Source organism: Puma concolor, chromosome C1, assembly GCF_028749965.1.
Source record: "Puma concolor isolate L17-30 chromosome C1, mPumCon1.1.hap2, whole genome shotgun sequence".
NCBI lineage: Eukaryota > Metazoa > Chordata > Mammalia > Carnivora > Felidae > Puma > Puma concolor.
Window position 1 is genome coordinate 139,862,554 of NC_141674.1, and position 25,090 is coordinate 139,887,643.

A 25,090-nucleotide genomic window follows, 5' to 3' on the forward strand; every position below is an offset into this window, starting at 1 on the left:
ACGTAAGAAATTAATATTTGTTACCTAAAGCACTTCTATTACTTTGCTGTGACTTTTTTTCTTTTATAAAATGATATATATTTGGTTACAATATAAACAACACTTTAAGGCACAGGACTCTAGTTTTGATTCCACTCGACAAGATTACTGCACACAAAGAAAGCAGTTAAGTACTAGGCAATGATGCATAAATAGGGTTAATTGCCAAAGCGTAAGTAAAATGTAGAAAACAAGTAACAACTTTAATTGATAGTGTATCCTAAAGAATAATTATTACAGAATTAAATACCTGTATGAGGAACAAACATGAGGAATTTTAGATTATTGGCCTTAAAAGAAAGTATACAGAATGATAATCTTTCAAAGTACTTTTACAAAAGAAATTAAAGATTGAAATGGTTCTAGTTAAGATTTATGAAATGATGTGAAAAATGGTGTGACTTTACTGAAAAAAACCCTTACTGATGTAAATACACGAATCCTTTAATAGTCTGAATTATTATCTTATGAGGGAAACATTTCCAGCAAAAATAGGTAGCATTTAATTGAGAAACCAAAGGATCTAAATCCGAGACTAGTAACCAAAAAAACTTAAAGCAAAATATTCATTTAAAAATCACTTATCTACACCATAGAAAAGGAAAAATTTGTGATGTCTCTTCTCTATCAACCGTTACATTCCTCCATATCGAGGACTACACAATCCCATATCGCTTTCTGAGAGCAAGCATAAGCGTTTTGTTGCAGCAACAACGCCAAGCTATAAAGAGGAAATTCCATTCAAGACTTCCCAAGCTTGCTCCCTCCCCAAAAACCACTCCAGAATTCCAAGGAGGGTAGCGAAGTAAGGAATAATGGTCAATACCTAATACAAGCAATGCATCTAATGCCAGAGTTGTCAAAATTCACACATGGCGCTTCTCTCTTCCCCTGCTCTGAAGCAGTCAACAGTCATCTGCATAGGCTCCAAAGATTCCATTTCTCTCTGACAGCAGTATCACCACATTCCTTACAACCACCATCGGGTGTAGTCAACACCCAGCCAGAGACCTAGTTTCATGAGGAATCCCTACAAGCTTCAGAGATTTGTAGGCAGCCTCACAGGAAAGCCACGAGACAGAAGTGGCCTTCCAGATTTCTGGCCTGCCTGGCCTAGACAAGCCTGCCCCCTTCCCGCATTCTGAGTCTCCACAACCTTCCGTCCTCATTCTTTTCGATTCGCCTTTCACCACTGGCGACCTTAGGCCTTCGTTTCGAGGCCAGCCTAGCCCATATTACCTCTCACAGAAAAGACGCCCTTACCACGGCAGAGCAGCAATCTAGCCACCACAGGAACCGCTTCACAAGCGCCCCTGGCCGCGTAGTCAGCTCAGCTTCACCTGCCACTGCCAACAGTACACCAATACTCCCGGCATTCCCCGCGCACGCAGCGCGTCTCCCACCCCGCCCCACTCCCGCCCAAACACGTGACCTACATTAGTCTCCGTCCACGCCCACTTCCGTTCCTCCACTTTCCCTTAGGAGGTAGGAGGGGTCAGGGGGTTGTTAAAGAGTAGCGACTTCCTCCTACTCCCCGCCCCCGCCCCTCTACCCCCTGCTACAATGTCTTCCGGGTCGCAAGTGCCTCGGAGCCTTCTGGGAAACCAGATCATTTCCTCCCCTCCCCCTCCTCTTGCCTTCAACCAACCAGCCTCCCGTCAGAGAGAGACATGCGCAGTGAGTGCCTCCCGTCTCTTCTACCCGAACCCCCCCTCCCCCCCCCCAGCAGAGAGACCCCAGCAGCAGCAGCAGCTGATGATGAAGAGAGAGGCAGTGGCAGAGGGGGGGCACCTTTTATTTCTATTTTTAAAGGGACAGGACACTAATTTTACCCCACTTCAACCTTGAATTGAGGGGGGTGGGGGGAAGGCGGCTGAGTTCCTTCCCCCACCCTCCAGCCCTGAGACCTGAGAGGGGGATTGAGCCTGAGAGAGAAGAAGAAGGAGTTTCTTCTTCTTCGAAAACCCCCATCCACGACTCCTACCCCCTCACCCCTCCACTAGCCTCCCTCCCGAGCCCCCTCCACCCTCCTCCTCTTTGGCCGTGAGAGGAGGAGAGAAAGAGACCAAAAGCCTCTTAGCAACACAGACCCTTCTCTGCTGCTGCTGCTGCTGCTGCTACTGCTGCTGCTGCTTGGCCCTGGCTGGAGACATCTCACTACACCCAGGAGCAGCCACTTCCCCAGCTCTCCTCCTCCTTCGCCTCCTCCTCCTCCACTCCCCCCCCTTTATTACCCTTTGTGTCATCCTCCACAGCTCCAGGGAAGGCACTCAAAAGTGGGGGGCAGGAAAGGTAAGTGTGTCTGTGGGGGCTTCATTGCCTTCCTCTGGCTCTGACTTTAACTCCGGGGCAACAGTAGCACCAAACCACATACGCAGTGGAGCTCCGGGGTGAGGAGGGGGTGGTGCTGGGGGGGGGGGGGAGTGAAGGAGGGGTTGGAGTCGGGAGGGGTGTGTGAGGTGGGTGCCCATCCTGTCAGAGGAGGAAGGGCACTTTTATTTTTATTTGCTGTTGTCAAAAGTGGTTTCTCTTCTCCAGCTAACATCTGATTGTGTCTTGCTCCAATGGGGGAAAATACAAAAACAACCCCCTCCTTCCTCCAATGAGGCGCCAGGGAAAGAGACAGAAAGAGGCACACTTTCTAGATGTCACTTGAAAAAATTCATTTGGAGAGCTTTTTTCCTTTTTCCCCAGGAAAAGCTCCACTGCATTTGTTTCTGAGTGGGAAAATGTCGGGATCTGGATTGTATTGGAACTGCTTATCCATTTGTAGACCTGAGTGTTTTCCCCTTTTTGGTTCTGTATGTGATTTGGAAATTGACTTCAGTGTTGGAACAGACTTGATTGGTTTTTGCTTTCTGGGTTTAATTTTTCTTTCTTTCTTTCTTTTTCTTTTTCTTTTTCTTTCTTTCTTTTTTTTTTTTTTTTTTTTTTTGTTGTGTCTGACTTGCATGGGAGATTTCAAATTTTTAGTTGATAGAGGCCTTTGGTTAGGTTTTGACTTGTATTACAGCCTTTTTTGTTAAATGTTTGTTTCATATATTAGCATATAAAGTTCAAAGCTTAAAATGCTTAAAGTTTCAATACCACTAGTATTGTCTCTCCTTACACAGGTTCTTGATATTTTCCACAAGATGAGAATATTAGCTATTTTGTAATTAATCTGGATATTTTTCTTATCTTTGTAACTTGTCTGAACAAGTAATCCCCATTGAAAACTTTATGTTGTTCTGGCTTCATGGAAGGCCAAACCTCTCCATCAATAGTTTGCTGGATTGGTACCACTTTCAATTTTAACTGAATTATTTATTTACTGTTGTAAATTGAGATGAGTTTTTCATCTCTTGGGGTACTGAACCAAATTGCTCACTATATGTGAAAGGAGACAAATTTCAAAAATATATTTTCATGAGTCAAATCATGAAGTTGTAGTTAGTATATTCACTGTAGTTTAGACATAAATGAAAGATAAATTCAGGTTTAGGTTTATAGAATAACAGTCTTCATAAAAATCACTGTGGCTTTCGATTTCAGTGCTGTATTTTATTTCACAAATGGTAGAAAGTATGTTTCCAATATAGGCCTTTTACTAGAGCTTACATTGGAAAGTGTTATTTTGTTTCATACATACATTTCTTTATCCTTTCCTTGAAGATGGATGCACACATTCATATATTCTCTCTCTCTCTCTGTCACACACACACACACACACACACACACACACACACATACACACACCCTTTTTTGTAACTGCATTGGTATCTCTGATCCCGTAATTTATGTCAGCAAAAAATATTCTTCTGTAAAACAGCAATTTTATGATCAGACTGATAATATGAAAACAGCAATTTGATCAAATAGAAAGGATTGAAGAAAAATAAATCTAGATGGATATTTGACATAAATATTATAAAACAGGATAATACTTTTAATTTTTATTTTTTTATGGCAAAGCCAAAATATAATAAGCTTATATTTTAGTGGCAGAAAAGCATTGCAAATGTAGAAACTTGTTCTGTAAATTTTCATTAATGTGTACAAGAGTAGACATTTAGACACAGGAAAAAAGCTCTGTAGCAATAAACAATATGGCCTTATTTCCTTCCTTTCTGTTATAAATTTGAACAATTTCTTACCTTTCTCTAAGGTGTAATTGGTGCATTTCAGCAGAAATCTGTGTCAAGTTCAAGTTTTTCTCCCAACATCAATACTAATATTCCAGGTCCACCTAGGATTTCTTGTCCTCACTCTAATACCTCAGCAACCTTAACATAAGAGGGAGAAAGTAGAACTTAGTGAAGAAATCAATTTTAAATAAGGCAAATTGTGCAGATAATTGGATGGTGGTTGCCCCGTCGGCAGCTGAGTGAAAATTTACAGTCTTGAGTATAATACCTTTACTTAATATATGTCTGCTTTTCTTTTGAAAACATTCCTTTATCTCACCACTCCCTGGCTAACCCTGTATAATTTGAGATTTCTAGACTTCCTCTGAGTTGGATAACGATTTATGTTTAAAAAACCTTTTTTATTCTAGCTTATTTTTTAAATATTAAGACATAATTTAAGATTGTAATTTTCATCTAAGTGACATCTTGGAGGTCACTTTATCCAACTCTTCGTTTTCCATTTTGCTGAAGTTCAGAGAGTTTGTGGAACTTACCTAGGTTCCAAGGCCTGTAAGTGGGCAGAGCATGGACCAGAGAACTTAGGTCTCTTAACATTTCCTGTGCTACACGACCTCATTTTCTTTTGTTGGAAATGAAACTGTCATTCACAATTTTGTCTATAGCACTTAAGGATTTTATGTGGAGGCGTGTTATCCTAAGAATATTTAGGTAAATAGCTTTAAGCCAAAATTTTGTCTATTTATAATTCAATAATTTGTTGATTTAAAAGGTACTGATTTCTCTCATTGTGGATAGTTACTATTTTGAGAATTATTTGTTTCCCTTGATGCTTATGTTTTCTCTGCACTTCTAATTAATCAGTAAATATGCTTTTTACGCTTGGATTAGAGACATATATATAATAATGACCCATATTGTATTATAAACATTTACCTGCTAGTCTTGCTTTGTGAACCACTTAAGACTAAAGATTTGTATCTTAAGATTTACATCCCTCACGGTACAGTGTCCGGTGCACAGTAGGCCCTACTGATTAATTGCCATAATTGGTATTAGAGTTAGGCATATTTGAATTTCTTTACTCCCATATGTGGGGTTCCTTTCCTTTCTTCCTTTTTCCTTTCCTCTCCTCCCTGCTACAATTTCTTCATTACTATGAATTTTTTTTCTTTATTTTTACTGTAGCTTCACTTTTTCTATTAGCCAAATTAAATCCTGTTAATAATATAGTACTCATAGAAAGTAAAAACATATTCCCTCTAATCCTGTACAGGATACAATTTGACAAAAGTAATTTATTTTTAGTGAGAGATTTCAAAAAATTCCTATTAAAAATATCCTAGCAAATATTCAAGATACACTTAAATTTCATTTCATTGAGAGACTAGTGCGATAGGTTACTAGAATGATTAGGCCACTTTTACCAGCTCTATAAAGCAACTGTTACTTAGGTGACATGTTTCCCTGACTTTGTTTTTTTGGTCCTTACCCAGACACTTATCAACTTTCCAGTTTTCTATGGATATGAAGATTTACTCCTAGTCATCAGTGGGACCCCATGAAGTCAGCCAGAAAGCCTATGTCCAACTTATGTACCTTTGCAAACTTGTCTGGATTTTGAATGTATGTGCAAAACAGATTGTACTTAGGTATTCATTAAACATCTTTTGAGCATCTACTGTCTGTCAGGCACTGTGCTAGGCATCTGAGAAACAAGGATGGTCCCTACAGTTTAATGTGAAGAGGTATTTTAATTGTATTCCACAAGTATATTGGTCATAACTTTATTTTGATGTTTCTAAATAAATTTTATATTAACTAAATAAATGGATACTGTTAGGTGGAAAAATGCATGTTTAAGAAGGATTTTGCTGTATTTTATTAAAATAGAAATATATAATGAAAAATTTTCCACTTAATACTGTATTCTGGGGCTTTCTATTCTGTATATAATTCACTAATTTTAGACCATAAAAATAGTCTATGTGACCATCATTACTAGTATTTTATTGATACATACTTTTATTTGAAGATTATCAACATTGTTTATTGAAGTATCTCTTATAAAATTATTCCAAAACAAAAAACAAAACCCAAACTCTCCAAACTTAAACTTTTTTTTTCTCAAAAGTAACTTCTTTTCTTACATTTCATATACCAGGTTATCTTTCATGGTTCATTGGAATACATGGTACATCATTTTCATTTTGATCATTTAGTTATTTTCTGTAGTTTAAGCTAACAGTATAATTTATTTATCATGGAATAATTATGGTATATACTGTTCAGGAGTTTTGGAATTTTTATTGTGTACTAGATAAATTCCTCCAAGATCCTCATTAGAAACTTTCCAGTTCTACCTCTAAATTGGTTAGTTGCAATTATTAATCCTATGTTATGTAACTTCAGTAAAATGAGTTATTAATTTCTTAGTTAATGGATGTTTCAAAACCAAAGAATACTATCTTGGTTCCTATCATGGCTTTCGTATGTAATTTAAAGATTAGAGAGAGATTTCCTGGATTTTCTTTGTCCTTCTTCAACTGTACCTCTTAGAGTAATATTGATTCACAATTTGGAAGGAGGAGGGGCTTGGGCTCCCTTGCTGGTACAGTATCTTGTGCAGGTAAATAGATTCCTGAAGGTCAATCTGATCTCTTTCAAAGTCATTCTTAACTTTTATTTTAGTACTAATCATAATTACCATTTATTATAAGTATCTAATACTGTGACAAATCTAACAAAACACTCATCCTATGAATTTTGAACATTGTTCCCATGTTACAAATGGGGAAACCCATTACTGACAAAACAGCATTTTACATATAGCAGCAAAATATTCAATCTCAGTAAATTCATAACTTTTTAATTTAGAATACAGACACAGTAACTTTTATCAGTCAGTGATTTCTCTGGTAAACATCAGTAAAATCATTGCCCCAGTAGCTTATTGATGGAGTGATGGAAAATTTCTAAAAGTTTACAAGGACAGAAAAACAATTAAAAAAATCCAATTCTTTATAAGGAGCATAGATACAGATCAGTGTGCAACTTGAAGTAAAATACACTTGACCCTTGAACAACACAGGTTTGAACTGTTCGTCCACTTACATGCAAATTTTTTATAGCACTGTAAGTATTTTTTTCTTCCTTATGATTTTCTTAACTTTTTTCCTCTAGCTTTATTATAAGAATACAATATATAATACATGTAACATACAAAATGTGTGTTAATTGACTGTTTATGTTATTGGTTAAGGCTTCTGGTCAACAGTAGGCTTTTGGTAGTTAACTTTTAGGGGAGATAGAAATTATACTGGATTTTCAACTGCGCAGAGGTCAGCACTCTCATTGTTCAAGGGTCAGCTGTAAACGTAAAGTCAATCTTCTCTTTGTATGGCAAAAATTACATTTAGGCTTTCTACATATTGAACTTCCTTTCTCTTGCATGAGTTACATTTAGCATTTTGTTACATGAAGTTTGAAAGTTCCAACAATTTGTGACCCAGTGAATATTTACTATAAACATTGTAATGTAAATGTTGATAATGGAAAACCTCGAAATAGAGGAGACTTTATATTGTCTAATGCTTGAGTGTTTATATACACATATCTTCTGGATCCTGTATCTTAAAAGATTTTCATAATTACCACATTACACATATAGAATTAAGTTTAATGTATTCTTTTTAGTACTATTTAAATTCAGAAATATTTTTAGTATAAGAATGGACAACTTGTTGGTTTTTCCAGATTCCTAAATTATTATTCTTTAAAGCAGCTACTGAATTAAAATACTTTTTGATCTAGCTAACTAGAGTTGATTTTTACATTCTTTGCTTCTAGGAGAAAAGAGTAATTTGTAAAAATTACTAATCAAGTAATTTTCATATTTATCCTAAGTAGATACACATTCATCCTATATGCATAAGTCGCTGATATCATTCTATAAGCAATTATGCCAATGCATTATGTCCTGTAGAATTTCAAAATATTTTAAATGCTGAGGAACTATTCTCTGTTATCTATTATACTTCAGAAAGGAAATTTTATACCAAATTAGTTTTATTGTTTTTAAGAACAATCTAAGTAATTGGTCAGATAGAATAAATCATTGGTCTCCAGTAATTTCCTTAGATAACCCAAAGGTAATTCTTAAGAGGTAATACCTAAATATAGGTACCCAAAGGTACCTATATTACCCAAAGGTAATACCTAAATATAAAGATTAAAAGTAAAGATTCTTACTTGTCATTGTTTCTGTTTGAGGTACTTCTATATCATGTAAAATTTCAAAAGTTGGAATGACTCAGAATTTTTCAGAAAGACAAGGTGAGAACCAGGCTTAACATCTATTAAAGACATATCTTCTAATGTAGTTGGACATAATGGAAAAGAAAATCACTAATGACATCATACTGGTGTAAAGCATACACTTCATTCAAAGTTGTAGGTGACTAATTCTAACTTGAGTCCTATTTCAGTTGACCTATATAACCTTTTCTTAGAGAACTTGTAATTAAATTTTGTGTCATTGAATAATTTATTAGAACATATTATGTTAAAGGACTAAAATGAGTTACATAAATCAGTCACCAGCCTTGCAGTGGTGAAAAATTTTTGCACATCCATGCTTCACTGAGTTCTTTGCCAACCAACCAACATTCAGGCAATGAGAGGAAACATTTCTGTATGGGGCTAGTGTTAAAATTTACATTCTTGTGCTGCCCCCCCCTTTTTTTTTTTAATTTAGTGTCTAACTCATGGAAGTTTGTTTCTTCAGGTTGACTGAATGCAAAATTAGATTTATCCTTGCATCCAAAGCCATCTTTTTCTATATACGTTGAGTCCAGACATGTTCTACTGATCTGTTGATCATTAATTAACTTAGTTTATACAATCTTAATGTTACTACTATCTAAAAATAATAATCTTGGCTGTATATATACAGTCACTAATGTTGGAGGAGGGAAGTATTCCACATCCAACAAAAGAAACGTATTGATTTTTAAATAACTTTCCTTACTTGGGATTACTGATCTAAAAAAGAGCAGCTATGTAAGTTAGAAAGGATTTTTATTTATTTGGAAAGTCAAATGTAAAGTGTATCATTAATGAATGAATATTAAGCAACATCAAAATATTTAGAAAGTCAAATACATGTTGCAGTAATGACAGAACTATAGAGGCTATTTTTTAGCATTATTCCAAAATCATTTTCCTTCTTCCACATTTGTCACACGAGTTTTTGCTGAAGGATTTCTTGGCCATTTTAGAGACTGTAATCTAGTTAAAAGGTTTGTTTATACTTCCCATCTCTGTTCTGCTGATGGTATTAGAATGCAGGCCAGAGCCAGACATCTAACTGTTTATAACATTCAAACTTCAATTAAAGCTGCAGTGTTCAGTTCACTATATATCAGAAAGCTTATACCAGCTACAAAATCACCACTAATGATGGCAATGATTTTGTGTAGCCATAGGCCTTCCTAAATTATGCCATTCCTTGTGAATACTTTTTTCATTTTAGATGGTATTAGCATTAATTCTTTCATAGAAGTCTAAAGATGAAGTTTATTTTCTACCAGTAGTAAAGCATTTTCTTTAGCAGTTTCTTTTGATAATGAAACCAAACAGCTTCTATTATTGTATATCTTATTTAAATGGCCAGTTTAGTTTTTAGTTGTTTTTTTTTTTTTAATTAATAAATTTGATAGTAGATGTTTGTTAGCTAATTGATTCAACTCAGGTTTCCAGTTTGAAGAAAGTAGCGATATGTTGCGTAATAGAAAACAAAAGTAACAGTCATATTACTCCAGTGTTTTGTGTATGTGAGGAGACTAGACCCGCATAGTACAGATTTTAATTTAATCTTATGTTGCTTTTCTGGTCTGCTGCTCTGCTGTTTGTGGTTTCTATGTTCTAAGTATGTTGGTAAAGTATTTAAATTTTTTTCTTTTGAAAACTTTTAAGAATTCTTTAAAAACATTTCTTCAGCAGCTTCACTGTTTTTGCTCATTCTACCTCATTGATTTAGAAAATGAATTATGTGTGTATGTGTTTAATTTTGTAATGACTAGGCAAATTTGCTGTTATTTTGCTTTCTCTTTTTATAAGAATAAATTTTAGTTTTTACTAATTTTAGACCTTGATTACTAAATTTATACATTCTTTATGTACATACATATATTTTTTATTAAAACAAGTTTATAGGAGGCTTAAACATTTTAGGAAAGATGAAAAATCATATTAAATTCAATGAATACTTGCTATAATGCTTTTAATTAAAATACATTACAATGGAAAAATCTACATTACACATTTTCCTGGCACTGAAAGAAAGGATTCATTTATTTTGAAATTTTACAAGAAAGTTAAAAAATACTACCTAGAGTGTTTGAGGATAAGAACTAACAACAATCAGAGAGCCTGGGTGGCTCAGTTGATTGAGCATCTGTTGATTTTGCCTCAAGTCATGATCGCGGGGTCATGGGAATGAGCCCCGCATCAGGCTCTGCACTGAGCATGGAGCCTGCTTAAGATTCTCTCTCTCCCTCTCTCTCTCTCCCTCTCTCTCTCTTGCTTTCTCTCTCTCTCCCTCCCCCTCTCTGTCTCCTTCTGCCTTTCTCTTCCACTCAATGCTCACCATCTCTAAAGTAAAAAATATAATAATAAAAAAGTAAAAAGAACTAACAACAGCCATGCAAAATTTGGATTTGTAAGCTAAAAAATATGGAAAGATCTCTAAGATAAGCTAAACTGAAAACAGGGCACAAAATGATGTGTACAGTATGATCCCATTTATGTAAAAAATTGCCCAAACAGAATAAATATAAGAATTTATATTTACATGCATATAATACATATTTTATACCATATGTACATATATTTATAAAATAAAAATTGCATAAAATATATGCCTTATGTTTATGTAAATATATTAAGAAAAGATTTGGAAAATATGTAGCAGATTATATCCTTGGTTTAGAGAAAGTATGTGGGATGGTAGAAAATTAAGAACTCTTACAGTTTTGCATACTTTACTTGGGTTTATTTTTAACAATAGTTTATATTCATGTAGTAATTTTATAATGGAAAGAAATATTTATGTATAAAGGAATGAGAAAAAGAATGACCCAGGAAAATTGCAGTCCCATCCCCTAATCATCACATGAATATATCCCCTTGAATACCTTGAAGAGAATTGAGTATTGGCTAACAATCATCATAGCTCGATACAGAATAAGGTCTGTTAGACTGATCTAATCTTATCTAACAGGGTGAAAAGCATTGTCAATTGAGGGAGGAACAATGAATATGATCTATCCTGACTTTAAAATACTTTGCTTCTTATTGCTAAATGAATTTCTCACGAACTTGGGAAAATATCAACTGGGGAACTGGTGGTAAAGAATGTCAGTCATAAAGTGGTGATGATAAGACAGTTTCAGTCTGAGATCAGATAGAATATGTGGTGGACCTAAGATAAACTCTTATTATTTTAATCAGTGCTCCAAATTATTATATCCTCATTCAAAATACAGATGGCATAGTCACTTAACATTTTTATAATTTTTCTGTATTCAGGTACTGGTTTGAATAGAAGACAAAGATAAAACAAGTTTTTAACTTTAAGTCTTTTTTTTTTTTTTTTAAGTGACTGGAATATGTACTTGAAAAACACTTCAGGAGCTTTTGTAAAATAACATCAAACTGAGTATGAAAATACGCAGAGTAAAGAAACAATTAGAATTCTGTAGAGTTAATCACAGTGGGCTTCTTGGGAGGACATGAGTTAATCAGAGTTTAGGTAGAGGAGAAATCATAGGTTGGCTCAGGAGAGTAATTCAAGTTAAGACAAAGCTTCCAATGCGATATGAGGTTAGGGGAGCTTATTTTTAGTAGTTTGAAAGCTAGGATTAAAATTCAAAATAACTTGGTAAATTAAGACAGACGTTAGAAATAATATACCTTGCATTTATGTTTTTAACACTTCATTTCCAAGAATGCAGGTCAGAAAAGAAATAGGGAAAAAATAACTTACATAAAACATAAGGAAGTGAATAGTTCTTTATAGTTATGACTGGAAAATTTGTCAGGATCCCAAAGCAAATATATTCTGAAAGAGTTAGAAATCAAATGCTATGTAGTTAAAACAGGAAAATTTGAGGGCGCCTGTGTGACTCAGTTGGTTGAGCGTCCCACTTCACCTCAGGTCATGATCTCGCATTTTGTGAATTCAAGCCCCACATCGGGCTCACTGCTGTCAGCGTGGAGCCTGCTTTGGGTGCTCTGTACCCCCTCTCTATCTCTCTGCCCCTCCCCTGCTTGCTCTTTCTCAAAAATAAACATTAAAAAAAAAAGTTTAAAAAGAAATTTAAAAAAATAAGAAAATTTTATTCAAGGATATTAGCTGAGGTTCTTTTTCTTTTCATAATTAAAATTAATACCCAAGTTGGTCCCTAGGATCAATAGTAATTAGTATATAATTAAAACTGTAAATCTTACATATAAATTCTAAAAATAACAAGAAGATATAGCTTATATTTTCTCCATTTACTTGAGTTTTATTTGCATCTGGCATAATTTATTTCCATCTGGCTGCCTCATGTCAGTTACCAATCCACCTATCTGTACCATCACAAATTGAACTTTTTTTTTTCTCCTGAAAAATGTCAGTTTTAAAGAGTTCTATCAAATATGGCTGTGCATTTTGTTTTCATCTGAGAAGTCAGTGATTTTTCTCTTATGTAGGGGTCATTTTAAGTACTCAGTATTCCTTATCTCTCTCTCTTTTTTTTTTTTTTTTTTTTACCAGAGCCTTGCCAGTGTCTTTCTTCAGCCAATATATGTTGACATCAATTATGTGTTCTGGAATAGTGACCAAAAATAGACATAGGTCTTGCTCTTTTGAACTTATCCTAAAGAGTAAAGATAGTAATCAAATAATTGTATAAATGAATGCAGGGTTGGAACTATTCCAAATGCTGTAGAGAGGTACATGGGATTTAATATGAGGCTCTTAGAAGGATAATTTAACCAATCAATGGGATCAAGGGAAGTTAGTTTTGGTTTTTGGTTTTTTGGAGGAAGTGCTTAGTTAACTGAAATCTTGATAAATTAGTTAACTTGATCAAGAGAGAGAAAAGTTTTCTGAAAGGAAGGAATAGTATGTAAAACGGTACTGAGGGGGAAGGAGCATAGTACCTAACATTAAATGAAGGTCAGAACGACAGAAGTTTCAAGAACTAGAAAGTGCATAGGAAAAGGTGATGGCTAGGGATTAATGTAGGAACCAAACTGCAAGATGTAGGCCAATGTGTTCTTTTCCTTATGATTAATATTCATACTTAGACTAATATTCTTTATTTTCAATGCAAAAATTTACTACCACATATAAAAGGGTTGTTTTATAAGAGTTCACTTTTATTTCAGTTTAAAACTCAATGCTTTTTCTCATGGAATTATGATTATAGTAGTCAGGTCTTATAAAACCTCTTTAACACAGATAACAATGGAAAGTAGTGAACATAACATCATGCCCTAAACATAACTAGGTAGAGGTTAGAAAAGAAAAGGAAGAAAGGGTATTAAAATTGATGTTTGTATGTATTCAAGAGAATATCCAGGGTGTGATTGAGTTATAAATAAGAAAAAGAAAAAGTCTGCAAGTATAGTAGGCTGATAGAGGATATCATAGCAAATGATTGTGAGGGACACATTCAGTGGGACATCTTGAGAAGACCTTTAACTGGCACCTGAACATATAATGTGATATCTGTAGCAAACCAAGACAAACAGAGTAGAAGACATCATATTCACAAACAGAATGTCGCAAATCTAGGGCATATTTGTGTTGATGTTATTAGAATATAAATTTTTTTTAATTCCCTTAAGAAAAGTAGAATTACTAATCACAGTACAATGCCAACTTTATTTTGTTAATTTTTAGAATAATTTGTACAGTCAGAATTAATTATAAATTATTAAGTTGCATTAACTATTTTAGGCCTCAATATTAGCTTTGAAAATATTGATGTATCTCAATTGAAGTTGTAGCTTAAAGACAAAGTTGAAGAAATTTAATTTTTAATTGTTATTTTCCATTTAATTTATATTGCTGATAAAATATCTTCATGTTGATCTTTAAATTTTAAGCCTCTTTTAACCCTGGTTTCTGTCTGTGTTAAGTAAGAAACCATGTAATTAATAACTAAAAGTTCAAGAAATATCCCAAATACTAAGAACATTATAAAAATAGATTAAGTCACTTTAGTTAGTATAAGACCAAAATATGGCAAAGATGTGTTAAATGGTAAGGATGAGGTAAATATATATAAGCATTTACTGAAGGGACAAGTTGTATCACGTTACTATTGGTTGGTGAATTCTGCCAGTGCGTCATCCATCTGGTGATCTTGAACTTCACTTTCTGGCGTTTTCAGAAATGGCAAACCACGGTTTTAAAGCAAGTTAACATCTAAAATTAAGAACTACAGAATTGAGTTTGTGTTATTTATTCACTTATTTGTCTTTTAACTAATTGATAAAGCATTCTTAATGAGACGGTATCAGTAACGTTGGTTTATTTTTCATGCAGTGTCTAGCTGACCACTGATGATTCATAGACCATAAGTGTTTGGGAAGCTTACTGTGTTTGAAAAGATAATTTACCAAATTAATTTAATAATTCGGACGGGTCAAGGTACTTTTTAAACAGAAATGAGGAATCACTTGGGAATTGTTTAGGGATTGATATGTTCTATGTTTTACATTTACACCTTCCTGTTTTTCTATCAAAGTGTGTTCCAGAGATCCCTAGTTCTGTGATAAGTTAATAGGTATGACACACCCCCACCAAAGTTCCTTTATCAAATTAAGTTTAGAAAGTAAGATTATGGGGCACCTGTGTGACTTCGGTTAAGCATCTGACTGTTTCGGCTCAGGTCATGAACTCACAGTTCTGAGGATAAGCCCCACACCAGGCTGTGTGCTGGGCATGTAGCCTGCTTAGGATCCTCTCTCCCTCTTGCTCTGCCCCTCCCTGATGTGCACTCTCTTTCTCAAAGAAAAATATGATTATGATTAAAGAATGCTGGGTAGGATTTTTTACTGCAGTAGTAAATCACTAACATGTATCAAGTGCTTACTTTTTGCCATTCACTTTGCTAAGTGTTTTACATACATTATCTTATTTAATCCTCTTAACGACCAGAAAAAACATTCAGAAGTATATTCTTCATATAATGCACTGCTTATAAGCACCAATACAAAAAAGTCTGTTAAGAATGTAAAAGTGAGACAAATAGCACTTTAAACTGTTACAAACCTATAGCTTTGGAAAAGAAAGGTTGGGAAATTTATGCTTAAAATTAAATATTCAATAGTATGTTTCTCTGTATATTTTATATTTGGAATGAACTATTTAATTTTTTATTTGAGTATAGTTGACACACATTATATTAGTTTTAGGTAGATAACATTGATTCAATAACTTTGTATGTTGTGCTGTGCTCACCACAAGTGTAACTGCCATCTGTCACCATGCAACACTATTACAATACCACTGACTATATTCCCTCTTCTGCACCTATTATTCCTGTGACTTATTTGTTTCATACGTGGAAATAGTCACATTTCTATATACTAATAATGAAGTAGCCGAAAGAGAAATTAAGAAAATAGTTCCATCTACAATACACCAGAAAGAATAAAATACTTGGGGATAAACTTAACCAAGTAGGTGAAAGACCTGTACTCTGTAAACTATAAAACACTGATGAAAGAAATTGAAGATGACACAGGGGTGCCTGGGTGGCTTGTTGGGTTAAGTGTGGTTTCCGCTCAAATCATCATTTCATGATTGTGAGATCGATCCCCGTGTCAGGCTCCATGCTGGGTATGGAGCCTGCTTAAGATTCTCTCTTCCTCTGCCCCTCTCCTGCGTGCATTCATTCACTCTTTCTCTCTCTCCCCTCTAAAAAGAAAAAAAAAAAAAAAGATGAAACAACAAATGGAAAGATATCCCATGCTCAGGGATTAGAAGAAATAATATTGTTAAAATGTCCATCCTACCACAAGCAATTTACAGATTCAGTTCAATCCCTATCAAAATACCAACAGCATTTTTAACCTAGAACAAATAATACTAAAATTTGTATGGAACCACACAAACACTTCTGAATAGCTAAAACAATCTTGAGAAAGAAGAACAAAGTTGGAGGTATCACAATTCCAGAATTTGAGATATACCAAAAAGCTATATAGTACAACTATAGTACTATTCACAGATGATCAGTGATAACCATACTTTTTTTTTTTTTTTTTTTTTTAATATGTAGCAACTTTTAGAGCTTCAGAAGCAGTCCTCAGTTTGAGCACTGGCTCCACATACTGAGTGTATAGTATGTAGCCTTTGGTGAGCTGTTAAGGTTCTGAACTTGGGGGATTATCTGTAAAATTAGCATAGTGACTCCATTCTCACACAGTTATGATTATCAAATAATAGAGTGCATATGAAGTCATAGCATGTTGTGGACATTCACTAAAATTTAATTTCCTTTCCTTTTCTTTCTTTGCTTCTATTATTAGTAATAACCACATTTCAGAATCTTTGTGAAATTATGAATTTAATTTTTTCTCCTCTTTTTAAAAAATTTATCCATTACTCCTAAAAATACTTTAAAACTTTCCCTGAAATTCTACCCATGAGGACCTAATCTCCTCTTTACTTTTGCTTTCCTGCGCTCAGCTAATAAAATGGGTACCTATAAATACTGCTGGGCTCAGGTATTAGAGAAATTTGAAGAATTGATCATAGTTCATTAATGTAAATATTCTATTCCTAGCTTACAGCAGTGCTTTTGGTAATTCTATTAAGTGAAATAATATATAAATAGGTTACTTTTCTTTGTCTAGTTTCTCCACATCAAACTTAAGGCAGTATTAGGGGATGTGTGTGGTTCAGTCAGTTGAGCATCTGACTTTTGATTTTAACTCAGGTCATGATCCCAGGGTTGTGGGATCGAGCCTCATGTCAGGCTTCTCGTTGAGCATGGAGCGAGCCTGCTTAAGATTCTGTCTCTCCCTCTGCCCCTCTCCCCTACTTGCACTCTCTTTCTCTCAAAAAAAAATTTTTTTTTAATTAAAAAACAATAGGCAATATTTTTAAAAAGTTAAGAGCTTGGACTCGAGAGCCAGTCTGTCTGGATTCAAATCCTTATTCTACCATTTCCTATCTGCCTCAGTTTCATCGTTAGTAAAATAGGTGTAATAATTATGCCCACCTCAGGATTGTTTAATAAGATCAGGGTATGTAATATATATGTGTGTGCGTGTGTGTGTGTGTGTGTGTGTGTGTGTGTGTGTGTGTACATTTGTATATGTATGTATGTGTATATATATATGTGTGTGTGTATATATATGTATATGTGTGTGTGTATATATACATATATATGTATATATGTATATATACACACACACATATATATGTAGATATATCTTTAAAAATGCCTGGCACTACTGTTAAAAACATTAACTGTTCTAGCAATTATATATTGAAAAACTGATGGCTTAAATATGGTGAGTGTCTAACTTGGTAATTTTTCATTTGCAGAATAAAACAAATTCAGTTTAATTTACAGTTCCTTGAAAACTATGTCAGACTTTTATTTAGGATTTTGTATTTTCCAAATTCTTTACATTATTTTTAAATTTTTTATCTTATTGTTGAAACATAGTGGGAAAAACCTCCTCATTGTTTCCCATAAAGAAACAGAGACATACAGAAAGTTCATACTTTTTAAAGCATGGCAGTAGAAAAGTTAGTAGAAAGACTAAATTAGGGGGCGCCTGGGTGGCGCAGTCGGTTAAGCGTCCGACTTCAGCCAGGTCACAATCTCGCGGTCCGTGAGTTCGAGCCCCGCGTCAGGCTCTGGGCTGATGGCTCAGAGCCTGGAGCCTGTTTCCGATTCTGTGTCTCCCTCTCTCTCTGCCCCTCCCCCGTTCATGCTCTGTCTCTCTCTGTCCCAAAAATAAATAAAAACATTGAAAAAAAAATTAAAAAAAAAAAAAAAGACTAAATTAGAATTCAGAATATTTCATGTGCCAGTATTTTGATCCAGCTATGTCTGCTCTTTATTAAGTATTCAAACAACACACCTATTCGTTGGCAAAATAAATGTTAAAGTTATATTACTCTGTTCTTCAAAAATTTTATTGGCTTGTGTTTCTGTGGATGTGTCCTTTTAAGTTTTATTCACTGAAAACTTGTATGAAAATAATGTTTTAAATGGGATTAATGGGGCGACTGAGTGGCTTAGTTGGTTAAGCGTCCCACTTCACCTCAAGTCATGGTCTTGTGGTTCATGGGTTTGAGTCTAGCCGCCTTGGGCTACCTGCTGATAGCTCAGAGCCTGGAGCCTGCTTCAGATTCTGTGTCTCCCTCTTTCTGCCCCTCTTCTGCTTTTGCTCTGTCTCTTTCAAAAATAAATAAGTAAAAATTTAAATAAAATAAGAAAAAAATAAATGGGATTAGATTAAAGCTTTCTCTTTGGATATTTAAGGATCGAGTATTTTTTTAAAGGTATCAATGGCTCCCCCCCCCCCCGCCCCCGCCATGAACTAATTAAAAAACTCCTTCGCTGTTTCTCATATTGTCAGTATGTCATACTATATATTATGGGCTCAATGTAGTTTTCCAAGCCATCCTAGAAACTTAACCATCATTGTTAATATTTCATTTCTGTGAAAAGTAATTCCAATTTCAAAGAGTAAATTATTGTACAATTAGCTTTTGAAAAGTAGTAGGATTATAAGAACAGTATGTTTCTGTAAAGACACATGAGAGAAACATTAAAAAGTTGTTCTTTAGTTGTTTAAAATATTATGTGGTGTTTATAATTCAGCATTAAGAAAGTGATAAACAGCCTGGTTGGGATACAGAAAATAGTAAGATTAAGACCAAAAGACTCAGAACCATCTCTTTGAGAGAGAATTGTAAATGATTTCTTAGACAAGTAGTATAATAGTATCTAATTTCAAGTTTGTAATTATTGTTCATAGTTGCTTAGGAGGTAGGATTATTGTGTACAATAATTTATTATGAATTTTCTTTTTAAAAATAACAAAACTTAAAGTTTAGTATTCCAATCTAATAATTTGCTAACATTTATGGGGATTTTTACAAAAATGTCACTTTCATTATAGAAAATTAAACAAATACAATTTCATATGTATTTAAAATAGGAAGATAATTAACGGAAAGGCAACGACCTTGCTACTTTCCACATGAAATAATGTTTATATTTTGTAAACAACTTCTATAAAATGCTTGTGCACACACTTGCTCTCTCTCTCTGGTACTTTGATATATTCATTCTGATGATTGGGGGCATAGACTCAGGAATCCTAATCAACTGACAACCTAGTTTGAAAACTCAAGTTACTTTATTTTGCAAATTCTGATGCCATTAAACCACTTTTATGTTTCTGCTAAAAAAATCAAGTTATGTCTAAGTCTTTTTTTTTTTTTTTAAGTTCTGTCTTGTGAAAATAATTAATCTCTTTACATGAGATTATTGTGGACATTTTAGGCTAACAGTGGCTAAGGGACATCAAATTCTAACTCAAGGGAATAGTAGTATTTTTCTAAGCAGGAATTTTTCTCAAAGAGAGAGAAAACATGGATTGTTGTGTTGATTCTTATTATATATGTAGTTAGGTAAAGAGAGACCTAGGAGTCAAGAAATAATCTTGGGTTTTTCATAGTGGTATAGAGAAGCATAAATTCCATTCATTCATTCAGTTACTTGCTCTACAAATACTGATTACTTGCTATGAGTTAGTTACTCAGCAATAAATAAGACAGACAGGGACCAAGATGCTCAAGAGTGATCCACATTACAAAGACTAAACAAGTGTTTCAGGTAGTTAGAGAATAGAGATACAAGTTGAGTTGTAAGACAGACATTTCGAGATGATAATAATAAAAGCTTGTAATTTTCAGTGTTTTAGTTTTACTGATGAAGAAATAGAAATCTGTTACTAGAAAAGGTGAATGGTATATCCAAGGCCATATAGCAAGTGGTGTATCTAGGACTGAGGTCCCCTGCCTCCTGGACTTTTTATATTTGCCACTTGGATTAAAACAGGAAGCTGAAAGAGAAGAAAGTAAGGCAAGGTACCTAAAAATTTGAACCAGACACTTTGGACTTGAACATAGTTTATGTATTTTGAGAAATTGTACTTCTTAAATTTATTTATTTCTTTGTGCTTGTTTTTACTTTATTTGAATTTCTTTAAATTTCCTTTGGTTTTCCTTTAACATTTACTAAATAGTTTTTTACACTACATCCATATTTGTACAAAATTTTTAAAAGGGAGTTCTGTGCCCCTGTAAACCATTATGTTGGTTGTATGGTTCTTGAGGCTCTTGTCCACTATAACTTTTCAGGGGCTTATTCTGGGTTTTTTCTCAGTAAAGAAAGTTGTTTACTTTAATTATCTTGAATTTGCTAAGCTACAGTGTACTTTGCTGGGTAAAAAGAAAAATGGGATGCTAAAAGATTAAAGACACAATTTTTCCTGGGATACTTTTGATTAATACTGGTTTGAAATCCTGTTTGTATACACTAGTCCTGGGTGTATCTGATAAGAAAGGCTTCATAATAAATTATAAAGGATATTCCAATTACAAATAAAGTTTTGAATAAACTAATAGATAAATTACAAGGATTTGTAAGAAAGTTATGTGATTTCATCTTTGTTTCCATTGTAATTTCTGTATTTTTGATGTTATAGCTTAAATAAGTTTGAATTTTTCTTTAAGGATATTAAATAGAAAAACTACAAATCCTAGTAACTTACTTTGACTTGGGGACAATAAAGCACAATTATAGGATCACATTTGAGAAGTAAATAAAAGAGTTTGAAAGTTGATTCTGCAAAGCTAGACATAGTAACAACATGAAGCATCCCACCTACAATGCATATGGTAAAGGAGAAAGGTGGTGCAACAGACGACAGATAAAATAGCTGGAAGTTAAAAACATATATTCTGCTTTACAACCTTAGATCTGTCATCTCAGAAATAGTAATACTATATCTTTCTTCCAGATAATAATGATATGAAGATATTTTGATTTATAGGAAACTTTTTAAAGTATTTACTTCATATTATTACATTATTTATAGTTACAGCATAATGTTTCCTGTATGTTTTATATTTTGGGGGGTATATATTTGTGCTTTTTGTCCCTTAGGGACACATACTGTATTCACTTTATTATGCCAAATTTTAATAAATTTGTTACATGAAAAATTGAACCTATAAAGACTGTAAAGTAAATGATGAAAAAGGTTTCACTGAAGAATTCCTTTAAATAGAAAGCTCTTCTGATGCACATAAGTGTTTTTAAAATCACTTCCTACCCTGGGCTAACTAAAAGAGATAGAAGAAAACTCAGTGCTGAAATGTCAGAAGCCACTGCTGCTTGAATAGTAATCAGAAGTGAGGGTAAAACATTTCTGAAATTTTAATCATAAGCTAATGAAAAGGTATTCTGCATATAGAAACTCTGTTTGAATCTAATTTCTGAATATATTCATTTTGAGTACTACTGTATATTCTTTAATTTTGTTATCTTTGAAAGTAGTTTTTACAGTCCAAATGAAAATAATACATAGAATAATGAGTTTTATGTATAAAGATGACATTATTGTGTGAGTATCAATTAAGCACAAAAGCACTGGCCTGTTCGTTATGTTTCAAAATGTTTGATAGTTTGTGTATGTGCTATTGCTCCTCATTTAGCAAAACGGAATCCAGTGGTCTATAATACTGGGCTATTGTCTAGTACAGTATTTAATCAGAGCACCCTACTGATAAGTAATATCTTCCTTAATTATTTTAAATTATAAAGAAGTTCATGTCCACTAAATGTGAACATATGGTGTATGCACAGAGTATCTAGTCCTCTGATTCTGTTTCTGTATTTCTGTAATCTAATTAATGAAAACTAACATGGTTTATACATTTAATGGTGTTTAGAGTCATTGTTGAAGTTCATAATTAGGCAAATATAATATATAATTGCTATAAATGATAATAATAGTGTTTTTTAATACAGCTGTTTTTTTCTATTTTGTTTCTCCAAACACTAGTATCAGATTTTATAACACATTTTAATCTTTATCATATGTATACATCCACTATTTATTAATTGCTTATCTCATTCTTAACAATTTGACATGTCAAAGCAATACTTTTTGTTTGTTTTTGCACACTTCTTCCTCCTAGATGTAAGGTAGTATTTCTAATGGATACACATTAAAATCATCAAAGACCAGCCATAAAGTTTAAATCAGAATATCTGAAGATGAGGATTCTTGTATTATTATTATTTTTTAAAGTTTCTCAGATGATGCTAAAGTGCAGCCAGTGTTGAGAATTATTGTTCTAGGGCTAAGGTCTGCTGGGTTAACATTTTCATGCCTTTCACTTGAGAGATCCTTAAACACCAGGATCACAGGTTGCTGGAAGGCTGATGGCACTGCAGAATCTGGACTCTAACTTGTTTTGTAACTGATAATAGAATGTGATGAAGATTCCTGTGAGAGTGGCTTCTAGATTCTCAGCTCTGGTTGCTTAGACTAGAGCAGGATAGCTGAGAGCACTCATCCTTGCTCAGCCCAGGGGAGAATTAGGAGAGGGGCTTTCTTGCCCGGGTGGCTCAGTTGGTTGAGTGTCTGACTTCCACTCAGGTCGTGATCTCACGGCTCCTGAGTTTCAGCCTTGTATTGGGCTCTGTGCTGACAGCTTGGAGCCTGAATCCTGCTTCAGATTCTGTCTCTGTCTCTTTCTGCCTCTCCCCTGCTCGCTCTCTCTCTCTCTCTCTCTCTCTCAAATATAAACATTAAAAAAAAATTAAAAAAAAAAAGGGAGAGGGGACTTTTTTCAATTAGGTGAAATTGAAGTGAGTTTAGAAGTCCCAGAAAGTAATAGTTAAAAATAGCCAATTATATAGCCATTCATGTCCTGAAGTGCCTTGCAGTGGACCTCCAAAAAAGCTACCCCATGCCATAATGTACAGTCTTTCTTAGGGAGAAAGATGAGAACTGGGCATTAACAGGCTATCCTCTGTAACAGTGCTCCCCCTTGTCCCAGTGTACTCATGCACTCAGGCATATCTTACACAGTTGCCACCCTGTTACTCTAAATCAAGTAAGGTTACACATGTTTTGATGCAGAAATTGATTACTGAGGCAAAAGAAGATTCTTCCTTGTCTCCTTGTCTCCACTGCCTTTCTTCTGCTTTCCTTCAACCTTCCCACTCCAAAAGCATAAACAAAAAACTTTCAATACCTGTTGGCTTGTACTTGAAATTCCTTTAGGGGAATGGATTTTTTTCCTTAAATAGAGGTGAAGGAAGCGTACACATTGGCATCTTCTGACAGAATAGAGTAGTCTTAACAAGTTAAATGTGTCTTTAACTGTTTTTACTCGGAGAGAAAGGGAAAGGATAGAAAAGCTCTGGCCACCTAAGGGAGATGGCTCATTTCCTGATTTGCTCCTTATCTTTCATTGTGAACAAATACATAAAAGATGTACAAAAATACTGTTCACTACTCAGCCTCAGATGAGCAGTCAAGTTGCAGATAAGTGATTAGCATATAGTATTCTTTTTTAAAAATGCCGAATTTCTTTTTTATAAGAATCTATGGGGATAGAAATAGTAAACACTATTATAATAAGAGCTATTAGATAGATGTTACCATGGTTCAGAAAAAAACATTTTCTTCCTTTTTCCTACATAATAGTCTTTAGAATAACTAAACATGCTGATGAACAAGGCACTGCTACACTAAGAATTCAGTGATTGTACATCTCTCTATACCCTTTCTTGGCAATTTTTCCTACCATTTGTTTTTAGTGCCTGAATAACACTTTAAAGTTAAGTCTTCCTTTACATAACTGGTGAGAAGTATATGCCTCTATGAGGAAGAAAAGGGGTTTATGACCTAAAGATAGAACATTTCTCACAGCTATGAGTAAACTATAGGGAACTTCAAGTTAAAGGCCAAAGAGCCTTTTTTTTTCTCTTTAAATAATGCCATTGAATATCTGAAGCTAGTTAGCCTCTCAAAAACAAGGACAATTTTTAAACTTTTACATTATCAAGTCACATTACATTATTTTTTTTTAAACTGCAGTTCCTCTAAAATCCACATTAAATAAAGAGTAATGTAGTTACTTTATTTTAACAAACTTAGGAAGGTGAGGAAAGAGCCCCCACAGAAACACTCAAAAACCAAACTGTAAATAAGAGAAGTTGCAGATCTCAAAGTCTCTTGGAAAGAAACGTGATGTTGATAAAGTTTCTATACTAGCATTTGGTAATTTTATAAAAATTACAGGGTGACTGCCTCTAAGTATAAAAAAAAGGTAAAGAAAACCAGACTAGAAGAAATCTTACAAGTTGTCGGAATCCCATTGCTGGTCAGGGATTGTTTTACTGGGGCTTCAGGGCTACCAAAGGCAATGTGGCTTTTGCCCTGTTTTGGGTCTTGGCTCTGTTTGAGAATCTGATAAAAGTATTGGACTCTTGGGATGCCTAGGTGGCTCAGTCTGTTAAACTTTCAACTTTGGCTCAGGTTATGATCTCGTGGTTCATGAGTTGGAACCCCGTGTTGGGCTCTTTGCTGACAGCTCAGAGCCTGGAGCCTGCTTCAGATGTTGTGTCTCCCTATCTCTCGGCCCCTTCCCTGCTTGTGCTTTGTCTCTGCCTGTCTCTCTCTCTCTCAAAAATAATCATTAAAAAATAAATAAAAGTATTGGACCTTTAAGGGAGAGTGTCAATGAAAAATCCTTTATGGCCTTCTTTATGTACCAGGGAATTTTTTAACCTTTTGAAGACTAATGG

The 25,090-nt window shown here is 34.3% G+C and overlaps 2 protein-coding genes across 18 annotated transcripts in view; one reads left to right on the forward strand and one right to left on the reverse strand.

Annotated features, from left to right (window-relative positions):
* The window catches only part of ORC4 (origin recognition complex subunit 4), an 81,638-nt gene extending 80,179 nt beyond the window's left edge, over nt 1–1,459 (reverse strand). For 2 of the 10 annotated variants that reach the window (XM_025930865.2, XM_025930860.2), the window contains exon 1: nt 1,303–1,459. The gene's annotated coding sequence lies outside the window, so the exon portion shown is untranslated. Of the gene's footprint in view, nt 1–1,278 lie in introns of all 10 variants that reach the window. The other 8 variants (XM_086718542.1, XM_086718538.1, XM_025930850.2 and 5 more) reach the window with 7 other exon arrangements.
* A 221-nt stretch (nt 1,460–1,680) lies between these two features.
* MBD5 (methyl-CpG binding domain protein 5) overlaps nt 1,681–25,090 on the forward strand; it is a 439,324-nt gene continuing 415,914 nt past the window's right edge. For 6 of the 8 annotated variants that reach the window (XM_086718521.1, XM_086718532.1, XM_086718525.1 and 3 more), the window contains exon 1: nt 1,729–2,331. The gene's annotated coding sequence lies outside the window, so the exon portion shown is untranslated. The other 2 variants (XM_086718522.1, XM_086718528.1) reach the window with 2 other exon arrangements.